General features: G+C 38.2%; 1 protein-coding gene across 2 annotated transcripts in view; it reads left to right on the forward strand.

Annotated features, from left to right (window-relative positions):
• The window catches only part of NME7 (NME/NM23 family member 7), a 263,827-nt gene that overhangs the window by 129,236 nt on the left and 117,573 nt on the right, over positions 1-17,018 (forward strand). The window lies entirely within an intron of this gene.

Below are 17,018 nucleotides of genomic sequence, written 5' to 3' on the forward strand. Positions count from 1 at the left end.
GGGGACACGGGTTTGAGCCCTGGCCCAGGAAGATCCCACATGCTGTGAAGCAGCTAAGCCCGTGTGCCCCAACTACTGAGCCTGCGCTCTAGAGCCCATGTGCCACAACTACTGAGCCCGTGTGCCAAAACTACTGAAGCATGCGTGCCTAGAGCCTGTGCTCTGCAAGAGAAGCCACCGCAATGATAAGCCCGCACACCACAACGAAGAGTAGCCCCTGCTCGCCACAACTAGAGAAAGGCTGTGCACAGCAACGAAGACCCAATGCAGCCAAAAGTAAATAAATAAAATAAATGTACAAAAAAAAAGCGCATACATAAAGATCTTTCCAAACACTTACAGAGCAACATACTAGTAAGGTCTAAAATATTGTTAGTTCAGGTAAAATACAAATGGTGAAGGGTTGTTTATTAAGGGAGCAATTAGTATGACCTGAAGGTAATTAAAGAATCTTTGTAAGAGGAAGAAAAATGTAAACAGGGATTTTAAAGATGAATCAAGGCATGAAGAGAATAGGGAAAGCTGTAAAACTCTATGTACAAAGGTAACAGTGAAAGAGTTTGAAGATTTACTATGATATACAGCAAGAATATTTGCTTGGCTTCAATGGGAAATGCATACCTAGAAACACAAGGAAATATGTTTTCTGAGAGGAAACAAAGTAGGGAATACTGGTAGAGATGAGTATGGGATGCATAGCTTTAAAAGCCAGGCTAAAAATTGTGGATTCTGTATAATTAGAATACTGTATAGTAGAAAATAGGAATTCCTTGTATGTAGTTTAACTTTGGATATACTAAATTATTCCTTTGATAAAACTAGAGCAAACTAAATTGGAAGAGATTAAAGGCAGGGGCTATAGAAAAGGGAAGGAGCAGACCTGATGACATTAGTAGAGAAAGAGTTGGCAGGACCTACTTTATGTCTTTTCAGGGAGAAAGAAGAATAGAAGTAAGTAATATGTGTGATTGTGAAAGAGTGATTATTAAAATGTGATTCTGGGGCTTCCCTGGTGGCGCAGTGGTTGAGAGTCCGCCTGCCGACGCAGGGGACTCGGGTTCGTGCCCCGGTCCGGGAAGATCCCACATGCCGCAGAGCGGCTAGGCCCGTGAGCCATGGCCGCTGAGCCTGCGCTCCGGAGCCTGTGCTCCGCAACGGGAGAGGCCACAACAGTGAGAGGCCCGCATACCGCAAAAAAAAAAAAAAAAAAAAAAAATGTGATTCTGCTTTAGAGGACATTAGGAGAAAGTGGTGGTGATATTAATTGTTTATTAAATAGTAATTGTAAGATATTAAGAAGGAATACTTTTTGGCTAGATGAATAAGCAGAACTCAGTGTTTGCCGTTTTTAATTTTTGATTTGTGTTTTATGACCAAGAGGGGGTTTTATTCATTTGTTTTTTAAGATAATTAAAATTATGGGTGACCAGCTGACCAAACAGAGTTTAAATTAGAGAGAAACTAAGACAAAAAAAGAATGAGATGAGTTTGTTCATTCTTTCATTCATTCAATAAATATTCATTGAACCTGTGCTCATATTTGTGACTATAAAGAAAGAAGCTTTAAAGAGCTTACATTCTATGAGTGGACACAAATATATAAGTGGTTCGTTTCCATGTTTTGTGGCAACTGCATTGTTGGATGTTTGTATTGGGTACTATGGGAGCCCAGAATCATAGCATTTAGCTTAGTCTGGGGATGGATGATGGGGTCAGGAGAGTCTTCTTGAAGAACATGACATCTGAGCTAAATTATGAGGAATGAGTAGATGTTAGCTAAGTGAAGAAGGTGGGGAATGATAGGAGTAAAGTTATGAATGCATAAAACAGCATCACTTTTGGGCTGCAGCAAACTGTTATTACTGTAGCTAAAGTACAGGGCAATGAATGATAGAAATAAGGTCATTGGGGGAAGAGTTGGAAAGTGAGCAGGTGAGTAATCATAGAAGGAAGAGTCCTGACAGTAAAAAATTTGCTGATTCCCTTTCTTTCTAGATATTTATTCAGTGAACATTTATGGAATGAATAGTATAATATGTACAAGGCTCACTGCTTGGTCCCATGGCTGGGCTATAACAAAGATGACTAGAACAAGGTATCTTTCCTTAAGGAACTCATAATCTCTTTCAGGGTCCTAAGTCTTGTGTCATTAAGCATAGTTGGAATTACTCCACTATATTTTTTTCATTCTAGTTATTTATGAGCCCCTTATTGCATTATATCAATACAAAGCTGTATCACAGGGATTTTAAAATTTCGTACTAATTTAACATATAAAATGTTAACAGTGGCTGTCTGGATGGTAGGATTATAATAATGTTCAATTCTACTTTCCTATATTTTACAAATTTTCTTCAAAGTATTTACATTATGTTTATAATAAGAAAAATACATTTTATTTTATCATAAAACCTGAAAGTAAATGAACTTTTAAATGAGCAGTTGGGGCTGATTCAAGACTAATTTCTCCTCTTTAGTCTCAGGGTCCTGAATTATGTACTGTTTCTAAGTATAGGTACAGGATTTCAAGTGGGACCATATGATTTTTTTAAACTTAGTTTAATTCGGGGTGTTTTTATTTTTTCTTAATTTTATTGAAGTATAGTTGATTTACAATGTTGTCTTAGTTTTAGGTGTACAGCAGAGTGATTCAGTTATACACATATATAAATATCTCTTCTTTTTCAGATTATTTTCCCTTATAGGTTATTACAAAATATTGAGTATAGTTCCCTGTTCACAACCATATTCTTTTGATGGGTATTTTCAAGTCAGAAGAAATACCATTAGTAGTTACAGTCAAGCTTTAGGGACAATAAAATGGCTCTTACAGTTTGGTCTCAGACTTTAGTTCATTTATCCTTCCTCCTCTCTCTTTCTCCCTTTTCTCCCACCTTTCCAGTAAATAGATATTGAATGTTTACTACATGCCAGCCACTATGCTAGGTGCTACCAGGTTTATATTAATATACAAATACAGTCCTTATCTTTGAGGAACTTAATGGTTTAGCTCTAGGGGACAGAATTGATAATTAAGTAGCAATCTCACTTTTAACTGCCAGGTGTGCCAATCTGTTCATGTGTTATATTAAAATAATTTAGAAATTTATTTCTTCACTGCTTAGTAATTCCCACATATAAAGTGAGAGCCTCAGTTACAATACATGTCAATATAATTAGCACTTGGAAGAAAGCCAGGTACATAATGGCCATGCAATTAATATTTGAAGAATTAATGAATACACTGGCTATATTTTTACACCTACTTAACAACTGGTACTAATTTATTGTTTGAATGTATTTTATCTACAAAGTGGGTCCTTTTTTTCTTTATACTTTTCTAAGATGTAGAACTACCTTGTAAGTTGATTCAAAAGAAGATTCGGCCTAACAGTGATCATTAGATCACTTTGTAACCATACGGTTGACCCTTGAACAATGAGTGGAGGGGCACCAAGCCTCTGAGCAGTCAAAAATCCATGTGTAACTTATAGTCATCCTCCCATATCTGTGGTTCCTCCATATCCATGTTCTGAAGCCACAGATTCAACCAACCGCAAGTTGTGTAGTATTTACTGTTGGAAAAAATCTGCATATTAATGGACCTGAGCAGTTCAAACCCTTGTTGTCCAAGGGTCAACTGTATATGTTGTATATTGACATCACTTTCATCATTGATATCTGCTATTCGCAGAGATTCTGCCTCTCTGTGGTCTCGTAGCTGTAAGGAAACAGTCATATGTATGAATGGAATTTCTTCCAGTCTGTCCAGAGGCGGTCTCCAAAGAGGGGGAGGTGCACAAGACAATACATTGTGTGTGTGGGTGGGGAGGGGTGGGGATTATTAGACTTTCCATTTATATTTATTTACCATATGAGAAATAAGAAAAAATAAAGTTTGGTGTATTTAATGTGTGGACTAATAAGAGTACATTTAAATAATCTAATAAAATAGATACATATTTTGATGTATGTACATATTCTACTCATAAGGGTGCTTGAAAAATGTTGGACGCTACTATATAGAATGGTAAAATTGTCACAACAGATTCCTTTACAATTACGGAAGTATTCACTCACCACACAATCACCTGCAGAAAATACATTCACTTAGGCAGATAATCTGTTCCAGATTTGCCTCTGGAAGAGATTTTAGTTGCACCTGCTGAAGAATTTCACTGTTGAGTAGCTTGGCAGTTTTCCTGCTGAGCCATTAGGAACCTGAAAGAGTCACCAAAGAAGTGGTAAATTGTCTGGAAAAATCATGCAGAATATATTTGTTCTTGGACTGGTGAGTATGAGAAGCCAAAATAACCTAACATAGGTATGCCGTATTTTATGAAAAATGTGAACACGTGAAAAATGGGTTAGTAAAATATTTTATGCAAAGGATGTTATTTAAGGGAATCTGAATTATTTTGTCAAGTGAATATCTACCCTCATCTGCTTTCATACTTTGAAACCTTTACCCCATTGCCAGATTGAATTGAGTCATTTTCATACACAAAAAGTAAAAGTGGCTCTTCAAATTTAATGAAGGTTTTCATTCATTTGATTTTCCAGAGGGATATTTCACCTGCTATCTAGTGGCCTTCATTGATTTCAGGATCAAAGTAGAAGTATCATGATATTTTGAAGGGCAGTTCTTTCTTCATGAATGTGCAGGAAGTTGTTGAAACTTGGAAGAGAAATGCTTGGAAGTTGTTGCTTCTGTCATCTATTGACTTTCTGGTCACTGAAGTGAAGTCTTGGAAACCATGATCATAGTCCTTCTCTTCATCCCATTTCTTACCATAACATCCATGTGGAAGATTCACCCAACACCTGGCCTCAGAGCTCAGCTCCCGTCAATTATCTTCTCAGTTTTCTTCCACAGTCATATTCAATGCTTTTTTTAAAATATTGAAATATAGTTGACTTACCCATTATGTTTCAGAGTACTATGTAGTGATTTGACATTTGCATACATTGTGAAATTATCATCATGATAAATCTAGTAGCCATCTGTCCCCATGCAAAATAATTATATTTTTGACCATATTCCTTATGCTTATATATATTCCTTATACATCATCATGATTTATTTATTATATAAATGGAGGTTTGTACCTCTTAATCCTCTTCACCTATTTCACCCAACCCCCACCCCTTCTGGCAACCACCAGTTTGCTCTGTGTATCTATTAGTGTTTCTATTTTGTTTTGTTTCTTCCATGTGTTTGTTAAGAGTCCACATATGAGTGAGATCATGTGGTATTTCTCTTTCTCTGTCTGACTTATTTCACTGGTGTAATACACAGTAGATTTATCCATGTTGTTATAAATGGCAAGATTTCTTCTTTTTATGATTGAGTAATATTCCATTATGCAGTTGTTGAGCATCTTTTCATGTATCTGTTGTCCATCTGTATGTCTTCTATGGAAAAGCATGTATTCAGGTTCTCTGCCATTTTTTTTTTTTACTTTTTATTGGAGTATAATTGACTTACAATGTGTTAGTTTTAGTTGTACAGCAAAGTGAATCTATTATACAAATATATATGTCCACTTTTTTTTAGATTCTTTTCCCATATAGCCCATTACAGAGTACTGAATTAGAGTTCCCTGTACTATACAGTAGGTCCTTATTACAGCAAGTCCCCTACATACAGACCTTCAAGTTGGGAACTTTCAGAGATTCGAACTGTGTTCGCATGTCCAATCATGTAAGTTAGTTTGCGTATCTGGCGTACGTTGTCACATGCGTGCATCCTCTACAAATGGTTGTGCTTTTGTGTACTTTACTGTACAGTGTACAGTAGTACAGTATCTTTATTTCAAGCCCAGGATGTTCAGAAGCAAGTGTAAAGCAGCGGTGATGTAGCTGGTACTGCTAAGAAGTGCCAAGCGATAGTGATGGAATTAGAGGCCCAGAGAAAGGACAAAGAGAGATAGAAGTAAGAAGTAACTGAAGAACCTAAGAGATTCACGATGCAGGACATGGCAAGGGGATTTTCTTTATTTGAGGAGGCACAGGACCCGAATGTAGAACGGTACACAAAGGTTACAGCAGCCGTTCAGAATGCAATCCAGTGCCGCCATGTCATCTATGATGAGAAAAAATGAGCTACTACCCAGACATGAAAAAAACTGGATTTTTTTTTCAAGAGGGTAGATAGAATTGAATCCAGCAAGGAACCAGAACCTGAGCCATCAACATCAGACATGAGTGAAATTGCAGCTTGTCCGCCATCTCTTATTGCTGACAATCCTTCAGCTCTACCATCTCCCACCTCCTCTCCCTCCTCCAGTCAGTAATGCCAGCCCCTGTATGCCAGCTGTTGTACTGTACGACTGTACTTTTCAAGGTACTGTACTGTAAGATTTAAAATGTTTTGTTTATTTTTTGTGTGTGTTTGTTTTTGATGTATTATTGTGTGAAAAGTATTTTAAACCTATTACAGTACAGTACTGTATAGCCAACTGTATTAGTTGGGTACCTAGGCTAACTTTGTTGGACTCACGAACAAATTGGACTTACGAATGCACTCTTGGAACTGAACTCGTTTGTATGTAGGGAACTTACTGTAGTTATCTATTTTATATATAGTAGTGTGTATCTGTCAATCCTGATCTTCCAGTTTATCCCTCCCCCCATTACCCCCTGGTAACGATAAGTTTATTTTCTACATCTGTAACTCTGTTTTGGTTTTGTAGATAAGTTCATTTGTAGCCTTTTTATAGATTCCACATATAAGAGATATCATATGGTATTTGTCTTTCTCTTTCTGACTTACTTCACTCAGTATGAGAATCTCTCTCAGTATGAGTGTCCATCCATGTTGCTGCAAATGGCATTATTTTGTTCTTTTTTATGGCTGAGTAATATTCCATTGTATATATGTACCACATCTTCTTTATCCATTCCTCTGTTGATGAACATTTAGGTTGCTTCCATGTCCTGGCTGTTGTGAATAGTGCTGCAGTGAACATTGGGGTGCATGTATCTTTTCGAATGTGGTTTTCTCTGGATATGTGCTCAGGAGTGAGATTGCTGGGTCATATGGTAGCTCTATTTTCAGTTTTCTAAGGAACCTCCATACTGTTCTCCATAGTGGCTGTACCAGTTTGCATTCCCACCAACAGTGTAGGAGGGTTCCCTTTTCTCCACACCCTCTCCAGCATTTATTGTTTGTAGATTTTTTGATGATGGCCATTCTGACTGGTGTGAGGTGATACCTCACTGGAGTTTTGATTTGCATTTCTCTAATGATTAGTGATGTTGAGCATCTTTTTCAAGTGCTTTTTAACCATCTATATGTCTTCTTTAGAGAAATGTCTGTTTATATCTCCCCCCCCACTTTTTTTTTTTTTTTTTTGCAGTAGGCGGGCCTCTCACTGCTGTGGCCTCTCCCATTGCGAAGCACAGGCTCTGGAGTTGCAGGCCCAGCGGCCATGGCTCATGGGCCCAGCTGCTCCGCGGCATGTGGGATCTTTCCGGACCAGGACACGAACCCGTGTCCCCTGCATTGGCAGGCGGACTCTCAACCACTACGCCACCAGGGAAGCCCGATCTTCCCATTTTTTGATTGGGTTGCTGGAGTTTTTTTGATATTGAGCTGCATGAGCTGCTTGTATATTTTGGAGATTAATCCCTTGTTGGTTGCTTTGTTTTCAAATATTTTCTGCCATTCTGGAGGTTGTCTTTTCATCCTGTTTATGGTTTCCTTTGCTGTGCAAAAGCTTTTAAGTTTCATTAGGCCCCATTTGTTTATTTTTGTTTTTATTTTCATACTCTAGGAGGTGGATTGCAAAAGATCTTGCTGTGATTTACGTCAAAGAGTATTTTCCATATGTTTTCCTGTAAAAGTTTTATAGTATCCAGGCTTACATTTAGGTCTTTAATCCATTTTGAATTTATTTTTGTGTATGGTGTTAGGGTGTGTTCTAATATCATTCTTTTACATGTAGCTGTCTAGTTCTCCCAGCCCCACTTATTGAAGTCGCTGTCTTTTCTCCATTGTATGTTCTTGCCTTCTTTGTTGTAATTTAGGTGTCCATATATGCGTGGGTTTATCTCTGGGATTTCTATCCTGTTCCAGCGATCTGTATTTCTGGGAGTCCCCCACCAACTCCATTTTTCTTTCTCAAGATTGCTTTGGCTATTCGTGGTCTTTTGTGTTTCCATACAAATTGTACAGTTTTTTGTTCTAATTCTGTGAAAAATGCCATTGGTAATTTGATAGGGATTGCATTTAATTTGTAGATTGCTTTGGGTAGCATAGTCATTTTCTCAATATTAATTCTTCCAGTTCAAGAACATGGTATATCTCTCCATCTGTTTGTGTCATCTTTTGTTTCTTTCATCAGTATCTTACAGTTTTCTGAGGACAGGTGTTCTGCCTCCTTAGGTAGGTTTATTCCTAGATATTTTATTCTATTTGATGTAGTGGTAAATGGGATTGTTTCCTTAATCTCTCTTTCTGATCTTTCATTGTTAGTGTATAGGAATGCAGATTTCTGTGTATTAATTTTGCACTTTTTTTTTTTTTTTTTTTTTTTTTTTTGCTGTACGCGGGCCTCTCACTGTTGTGGCCTCCCCCATTGCGGAGCACAGGCTCCGGACGCACAGGCCCAGCGGCCATGGCTCACGGGCCCAGCCTCTCCGCGGCATGTGGGATCTTCCCAGACCGGGGCACGAACCCGTATCCCCTGCATCGGCAGGCGGACTCTCAACCACTGCGCCACCAGGGAAGCCCTGCATTTTATTTTGTATCTTATTTCAGTTGTTTGTTTTCTTTTACTTCAGTTGTTTTTTGGGTGTTGAGTTTTGTGAGTTCTTTATGTATTTTGGATATTACCCCCTTATTGGACGTATCATTTGCAAACATCACCTGCTCAGTAGGCTGCCTTTTCATTTTGTTAATGGTTTCGTTTGCTGTGCAAAAGATTTATTTATTTATTTATTTTTTTGGCCACATGGCATGCATGGCATGCAGGATCTTAGTACCCGGACCAGGGATTGAACCTTGCAGTGGAAGCACAGTGTCTTAACCATTGGGTGCCAGGGAAGTCCTGTGCAAAAGCTTTTTAGTTTAATGTAGTCCCACTAGTTTATCTTTTGTTGCCTTTGCTTTAGCTGTCAGATCCAAAAAATCATTGCCAAGATCGATAGCAAGGAGCTTACTGCCTGTGTCTTGTTCTAGGAGTTTTATGGATTGAGTCTTTAATTCATGTTGCATTAATTTTTGTGTATGGTATAGGAAGTGTCCAGTTTCATTCTTTGCATGTGGCTTTCCAGTTTTCCCAATATTATTTCAGAAATACTATCTTTTTCCTGTTGTGTATTCTTGGCTCCTTTGTTGTAAATTAACTGACCGTATATGCATGGGTTTATTTCTATGTTCTCTATTCTGTTCCATTGATCTGTATGTCTGTTTTTATGCCAATACCATACTATTTTGATTACTATAGTTTTGTACTGTAGTTTGAAATCAGGATGTGTGATGCCACCAGCTTTGTTGTTCTTAAGATTACTTTGACTACCCGGGGTCTTCTGTGGTTCCATAAAATTTTACGATTGTTTGTTCTATTTCTGCGAAAAGTGCTATCGAAATTTTGATAGGGATTACATTGAATCTATAGATTGCTTTGGGTAATACGGATATTTAAACAATATTCTTCAATCCATGAGCATGTTATATCTTTCCTCTTTTTTTGTCATTTTCAGGTTTTTTTAAATCAATGTCTTATAGTTTTTTGAGTATGAATCTTTTCCCTCCTTGGTTAGTTTTATTCCTAGGTATTGTATTACTTTTGATGTGATTGTAAATGGGATTATTTTCTTATTTTCTCTTTCTGATAGTTCACTATTGGTGTATAAAAATGCAACAGATTTCTATATATTGATTTTTTTTATCCTGAAACTTTACTAAATTCATTTTACTAGTTTTTCAGTGGTGTTCAGGATTTTCTATGTATAGTATCATGTCATCTTCAAATAGTGACAGTTTTAATTCTTCCTTTCTAATTTGGATTCCTTTTATTTCTTTTTCTTGCCTGATTGCTGTGGCTAGGATTTCCAGTACTCTGTTGAGTAAAAATGGTGAGAGTAGGCATCATATCTTGTTCCCAATCATAGAGGAAATGCTTTCATATTTTCGCCATTGAGTATGATATTGGTTGTAGGTTCATCATATATGACATTTATTATGTTGAGATATGTATTCTCTACACCCACTTTGTTGAGAGTTTTTATGATAAATAGATGTTGAATTTTGTCAGAAACTTTTTCTGCATCTATTGAGATGTTTATATGATTTTTATTTAGTTTATGTGTTGTATCACATTGATTTGCAGATATTGAGCCATACTTGCATCCTTGGGATAAATCTCACTTGATCATGGTGTATGATCCTTTTGAATATATTGTTGAATTTGGTTTGCTAATATTTTGTTGAGGATTTTTGCATCTAAGTTAATCAGTGATATTGGCCTGTAATTTTTTTTTTAATCATGGTGTCGCTGTCTGGTTTTTGTATCAGGGTGATGCTGGCCTCATAGAATGAGTTTGGAAGTATTCATTCCTATTCCTCTTCAATTTTTTGGAAGAATTTGAGAAGGATTGATGTTAATGCTTCTTTAAATATTTGGTAGATTTCACCAGGGAAACCATCTGGTCCTAGGATTTTCTTCATTGGGAGAGTGTTGGTTGCTGATTCAACCTCCTCGTTATTGGTCTATTCACATTTTCTATTTCTTCATAATTCATTCTTCATAGCTTTCATATTTCTAGGAATTTATCCAGTACTTCTAGGTTGTCCAGTTTGTTGTGTATGATTTTACAATAGTCTCTTATGATCCTTTATTTCTTTGGTATTAGTTGTAATGTCTCCTCTTTCATTTCTGATTTTGAGTCTTCTCACTTTTTTTTTTTTAAGTAGTCTAGCTAAAGGTTTGTCAGTTTTGTTTATCATTTCAAAAAACCAGCTGCTTTTGGTTTCATTTATCTTTTAATTGTTTTGTGGTCTCTATTTTATTTATTTCTGCTCTGACCTTTGTTATTTTCTTGCTTCTGCTGACTTTGGATTTAGTTAATTTCTAGTTCCTTGAGTTCCTTGAGATGATAAGTTAAGTTGTTCATTTTGAGGTATTTCTTGTCTCTTAATGTAGGCACTTATCACTATGAGTTTCCCTCTTAGATCTATTTTTGCTGCATCCCATAAGCTTTTTTTTTTTTTTTTTGGCAGTTATTCAACAAGCATTTATTGAACTTAGAAGTTATACCGGACCCTGAGCTGGAGAGCTAGTACAAGAAAACTTTGCCTGGTATCTAAAGGGAGAGATAGTCAGTTACATGAGTAGGATGCAAAGTGCTGAGTGTAGACACTAGGGGGTAGAGGATAATAAAGAACCATAAAGGACATGAACCTACCCATGACTGGAGGTGAAGGGAGTGGGTCAGGGAAATAGATATCACCTAAGGCAAGTCCCAGACACTTTCCAGACTTCCCCCATAAATTTTAATATATGTGTTTCCATATTCATTTGTTTCAAGATATCTTTTGATTTTCTTTTTGATTTCTTCTTTGACCCATTGGTTGTTCAGGAGTGTTTAATTTCTAAGTATTTATGGATTTTCCAGTTTTCCTCCTGTTACTGATTTCTAGTTTCATACCATTGTGGTCAGAAAAGATATTTGGTATGATTTCAACTTTCTTAAATTTTCTAAGGCCTCTTTTGTTACCTATTATATGATCTATCCTGGAGAAGTTCCCCTGTGTGTTGAAAAGAATGTGTATTCTGCTTCTGTTGGAGGGATTGTTCTGTATATGTCTCTTAGGTTCATTTGGTCTAAAGTATAGTTCAACTCCAGTGTTTTATTATTGACTTACTCTCTGAATGATCTGTTCATTGTTGAAAGTGGAGTATTGATATCCCCTACTATTATTATATTGTTGTCTCTTTCTCCCTTCAGATCTGTTGGTATGTGCTTAATATATTTAGGTGTTTTGATGTTAGGTGTATATATATTTGTGATTATTATATCTCCTTGATAAATTAACCCCTTTATCATTATATAATGATTTTTTTTGTTACAGTTTTTGGTGTAAAATCTATTTTTTTCTGAATAAATATTACTAGCTCTTCTCTCTTTCACTTCTAATTGCATGAAATATTATTTTCCATCCCTTCACTCTGAGCCTATGTATGTCCTTAAAGTTAAAGTGAGTCTCTTGTAGGCAGAATATAGTTCGATCTTTTTTTTTTTAAATCCATCCAGCCTCTCTGTGCCTTTTGTTTTGAGTATTCAATTCATTTACATATAGAGTAATTATTAATAGATAAGGACTTACTAATGGCATCTTATTGTTTTCTGACTGTTTTGTAGTTCCTGTGTTCCTTTCTCCCTCTTTTGCTGTCTTTATGTGTGTGTTGATGATTTTTCCATAGTGGTGTGCTTTGATTCCCTTCTCTTTGTTTTTTGCGAGTGGACTGTAGGCTTTTGCTTTTTGGTTACCATGAGTATTACATAAACACTTAAATATATGACAGTCTATTTTACACTAGTAACAACTTAACTTTGATTGCATACAAAAACTCTACGCTTTGACTCTCCCCTTTTTTGTTTTTGATGTCTTAGGTTAGTTATTTTTAATATTCTTGTTTATTAACCTTTCTACTACAGTTAAGTGGTTAATACACCGCCATGTTACAATTTTTGAGCATTCAGAATCTGACTACATACTTACCTTTACCCCATGTATTGTGTATTTTCATATTACTACTTAGCATTCTTTCATTTCAGCCTGAAGAACTCCTTTCAGCATTGTAAGGCAGGTCTAGGGGTGATGAACTCCCTCAGCTTTTGTTTGTCTGGAAAAGTTTTTAGCTCTCCTTTATTTCTGAAGGACAACTTTGCCAGATACTGTATTTATGATTGGCAGGTGTTTTTTTTCTTTCTTTCTTTCTTTCAGCACTTTGAATCACCTCACTCTCTCCTGGTCTATAAGTTTTCTGCTGAGAAGTTCATTAATAGCTTTATGGGGGTCCCCTTGTAAGTTACAACCTTTTTTTTACTCTTGCTGCTCTTAAGTTTCTCTCTTTGTCTTTGATTTCTGAGTTTTATTATAATATCTCTTGGACAGGATCTGTTTAGATTTTGTTTGTTCGGTGATCTATGAGCTTCCTGAACTTGGCTATCCAAGCCTCTCTAGATTTGGGAAATTCCCAGCCATCCCTTCTTTACTTAAGCTTTCTATCATCATGTTCCTCTCTTTTTCTGAGATTCCAATAATTTGCGAGTTATTGCTTCTGATAATATAGATCATGTAGACTTTCTTCACTCTTTTCATTCTTTTTTGTCCTCTGACTGGATGATTTCCTGGTTTCTCTCTTCTAACTCAAAGATTCTTTCTTCTGCTTGATTCATTCTAAGAGTGATGCTCTCTAGTGCATTTTTCTTTTCATTCATTGTATTCTTCAGCTTCAGAATTTCTGTTTGGTTCTTCTTTTTTTTTTAATGACTTCTGTCTCTTTGTTAAACTTCTCATTTTGTGTGTGTATTGTTTTCCTGATTTTGTTGAATTGCCTTTCTGTGTTTTTTTTTTAAAGCTGTACATATTTTAAATTTATTTATTTATTTTAGGCTGTGTTGGGTCTTCGTTGCTGCACATGGGCTTCCTCTAGTTGTGGCAAGCGGGGGCTATTCTTCATTGTGGTGCATGGGCTTCTCATTGCAGTGGCTTCTCTTGTTGCGGAGCATGGGCTCTAGGCATGCACACTTCCGTAGCTGTGGCATGCAGGCTCAGTAGTTGTGGCTCACAGGCTCTAGAGTGCAGGCTCAGTAGTTGTGGTGCACGGGCTTAGTTGCTCCACTGCATGTGGGATCTTCCCAGACCAGGGCTCGAACCCGTGTCCCCTGCATTGGCAGGCAGATTCTTAACCACTGCACCACCAGGGAAGTCCTGCCTTTCTGTGCTTTATTGTAGCTCATTGGGCTTCCTTAAAACAGGTATTCTGAAGATTTTATCAGGCAAGTAACAGATCTTCATGTCTTGGGATCAGTTACTAGAAGATTATTGTGATCCTTTAGTTGTATCATGTTTCATTGATTTTTTTTCATATATCTTGAAGTTTTGTGTTGCTGTCTTCACATTTGAAGTAGAACTCACCTCTTTTCTTCTTTATTAACTACCTTTTGGAGAGAAATATCTTCCATCAGCCCTGCTAGGGATTCTGGGGTTTCTTAGAACGTGTATGGATATACCAGCTTCATACTTCTTGCTCCCTCTTCTGGCAGAATTCTTAAATTTGTATGCCTTCTCTTGATCCTGAAATGCACCAGGCTGGATGCCGACAGCTTGCCTTTTGCTTTTTCAAAGATGACGCTAAAGCTCAAGTTTGTGGTCTCTCCCTGGCTCACAAATTCTTGTTGGCTTTCTGCACAGGCTCACTAGCCATTTGCCAAAACTTTCTCTCACTGCTGCCATTGGGAATGCACACAAGGAGCACACGGGGTGAGGCACATGGTGTGTATGTGGGTGAGGCATGTGTGAGTACTGGTGGTGCCCCTGGGCTAGTTGAGGTGATCCTCTGGTGAGGCATCCCCAGCAGCTCATGGACAGGCTTCTTGATGGAGTCTGTGACAGAGTTTTTAGGATCTGCATCCTTTTAGTGCTCTTATCTGCTTCTTTCCCAGCTGTTCCCACTCTCTAGTCATGCAGCTCACAATTCAATACTTTGAATGTAGTGAGAGAGAAATGGGCTTCTTTGGCATCATCCTGCAGTGCTGCGGAAGCCAGGTGCTCACTCACAGACTTTCACTTTCTCCACTTGGGAGAAATCACAGGCTGAGACTTGGTCCCCTTAGCTAGACTCTTTAACGATCTATTTTTTAAGTGAGGGTGTCCTAAAGCAGCGGTCCCCAACTTTTTTGGCACCAGGGACCAGTTTTGTGGAAGACAGTTTTTCCAGGGACTGGGGTGGGGGGTGGCTGGTTTTGGGATGATTCAAGCGCAATACATTTATTGTGCACTTTATTTCTATTATTATTACATTGTAATATATAATGAAATAATTATACAACTCACCATAATGCAGAATCAATGGGAGCCCTGAGCTTGTTTTCCTGCAACTAGATGGTCCCATCTGGGGGTGATGGGAGGTAGTGACACCTGAAGTGTGTTGTTTATGTCCAGTCTACTCCGTAGTCTCATATTGGTGGCTGTCACAGCAGAAAACCCTGCTTCACAAAGATAGGGTGTTGGAAATGGAAGCAGGCTTTTCAGTGCTTTTGTGCAGTCTCAGGATATTCTGCCTCGACTTTAATCCAGAACATACGGAGATTTGAAGTTGTCTCTAACATACTTTTAAGGCCACCGTCTTTTGCGACCTCAAGCAGTTGATCCTTTTCTAGCACGGACAAAGTCGATTCACCTGGCTTATTCACAAATGGGTCACAGATCCATTCCTTCCCAGTTTGGGGGTCTTTTGTGGTTGGGAAGTAATGCTCAAACTCTTTGGAAAGCTGAGATAGGTGATCATGCACCAGGTGGGAGAAAGAAGGCCCTGGCTCAGTCTCTTTCAAAATCTCTGCTAATGTTTGAAACATGTCAAAAATCCCAGTGTTCACTAGCCACCCCCATAATTCCGGTTTGGCTTTGAATGCAGCCACTTTATCTGCCGACTTGAACACAGTTGTCATTCTCCCCTGAAGTGACAGATTGAATTCGTTGAGCAGGTTGAATATATCACCCAAGTAAGCAAGTTTTTTGACCCATTCTGTGTTACTGAAATGTGCTGCCAGTGGTGACTGTTTTTCTAAAAGAAATCTCTGGAGTGGCTCTTGTAATTCAAAAACTCTGGCCAGTGATCTACCTTTAGAAAGCCATCTCACTTCTGTGTATAAGAGAAGACGTGTGTGCCCTATGTCCATCTCCTCACAGAGCTGTGTGAACAGATGTGAGTTAAAGGGATGTACTTTAATGTGGTTGATAATTTTAATCACATCCTGCAAAACGTTGTTAAGTTCAGGTGACATTTTCAGTTTGCATTTCTCTATGGATGACATTTCTCTATGGACAACACAGTGCATAGATTCACATTCAGAAGCGACCTCTTTGACCTGAGTAGTGAAACCAGAAAGCCGTCCAGTCACGGCAGCTGCTCTGTCCATGCATATACTGGCACAAAATGACCAATTCAGTTTTCCTGATATGTAATCATTCAAAGACTTGAATAGTTCTGCAGCTGTGGTGTTGGTTGGCAACAGAAGTGTATATAACATATCCTCATGCACATCATCCTGAAAAATACATCACACAAAAACAAGCATTGTTGCCTTGTTGTGAACATCAGTAGATTCGTCAACCTGGATTGCGTACCATGGCAACTCATTAATCCTCTCTAACAATTGTGCCTCAATATCCTCTGCTGTTTCACCAATTCATCTAGTTATGGTGCTAGCTGAAAGAGGAACACGTACCGCCTTTTGAACTGCAGCCTCCTGAAAGTTCATGACAGATGTCCTTAGCAGCAGGCAGGATCCACTCTTCACCAATAGTAAAGGGCTTCTTAGCTTTAGCAATGCGGTCAGCCACTAAGAATGATTCTCTCAGTGCAGACACATTTGATGAAGTGGTGGCCTTCAGTAATTGCTTCTGTCTTCGTGTTCACGTATTTTTGTTTTGAAAAACCGCAAAGGCTTGTCTTTTATTTATTTATTTATTTTGTTTGTTTGTTTTGTTTTTTTGCGGTGCGCGGGCCTCTCACCGTTGTGGCCTCTCCCGTTGCAGAGCGCAGGCTCAGCGGCCATGGCTCACGGTCCCAGCCGCTCTGCGGCATGTGGGATCTTCCCGGACCGGGGCACGAACCTGTGTCCCCTGCATCGGCAGGCAGACTCTCAACCACTGTGCCACCAGGGAAGCCCAAGGCTTGTCTTTTAATGCAGGGTGCTTGGTCTCTACGTGGCGAAGCAGTTTTGAAGGTTTCGTGGCTTCGTTGGATAGCCAGTTGCCACATATTGTACAAAGTGGGCTT

Source organism: Mesoplodon densirostris, chromosome 2 (assembly GCF_025265405.1).
Source record: "Mesoplodon densirostris isolate mMesDen1 chromosome 2, mMesDen1 primary haplotype, whole genome shotgun sequence".
Classification (NCBI taxonomy): Eukaryota; Metazoa; Chordata; class Mammalia; order Artiodactyla; family Ziphiidae; genus Mesoplodon; species Mesoplodon densirostris.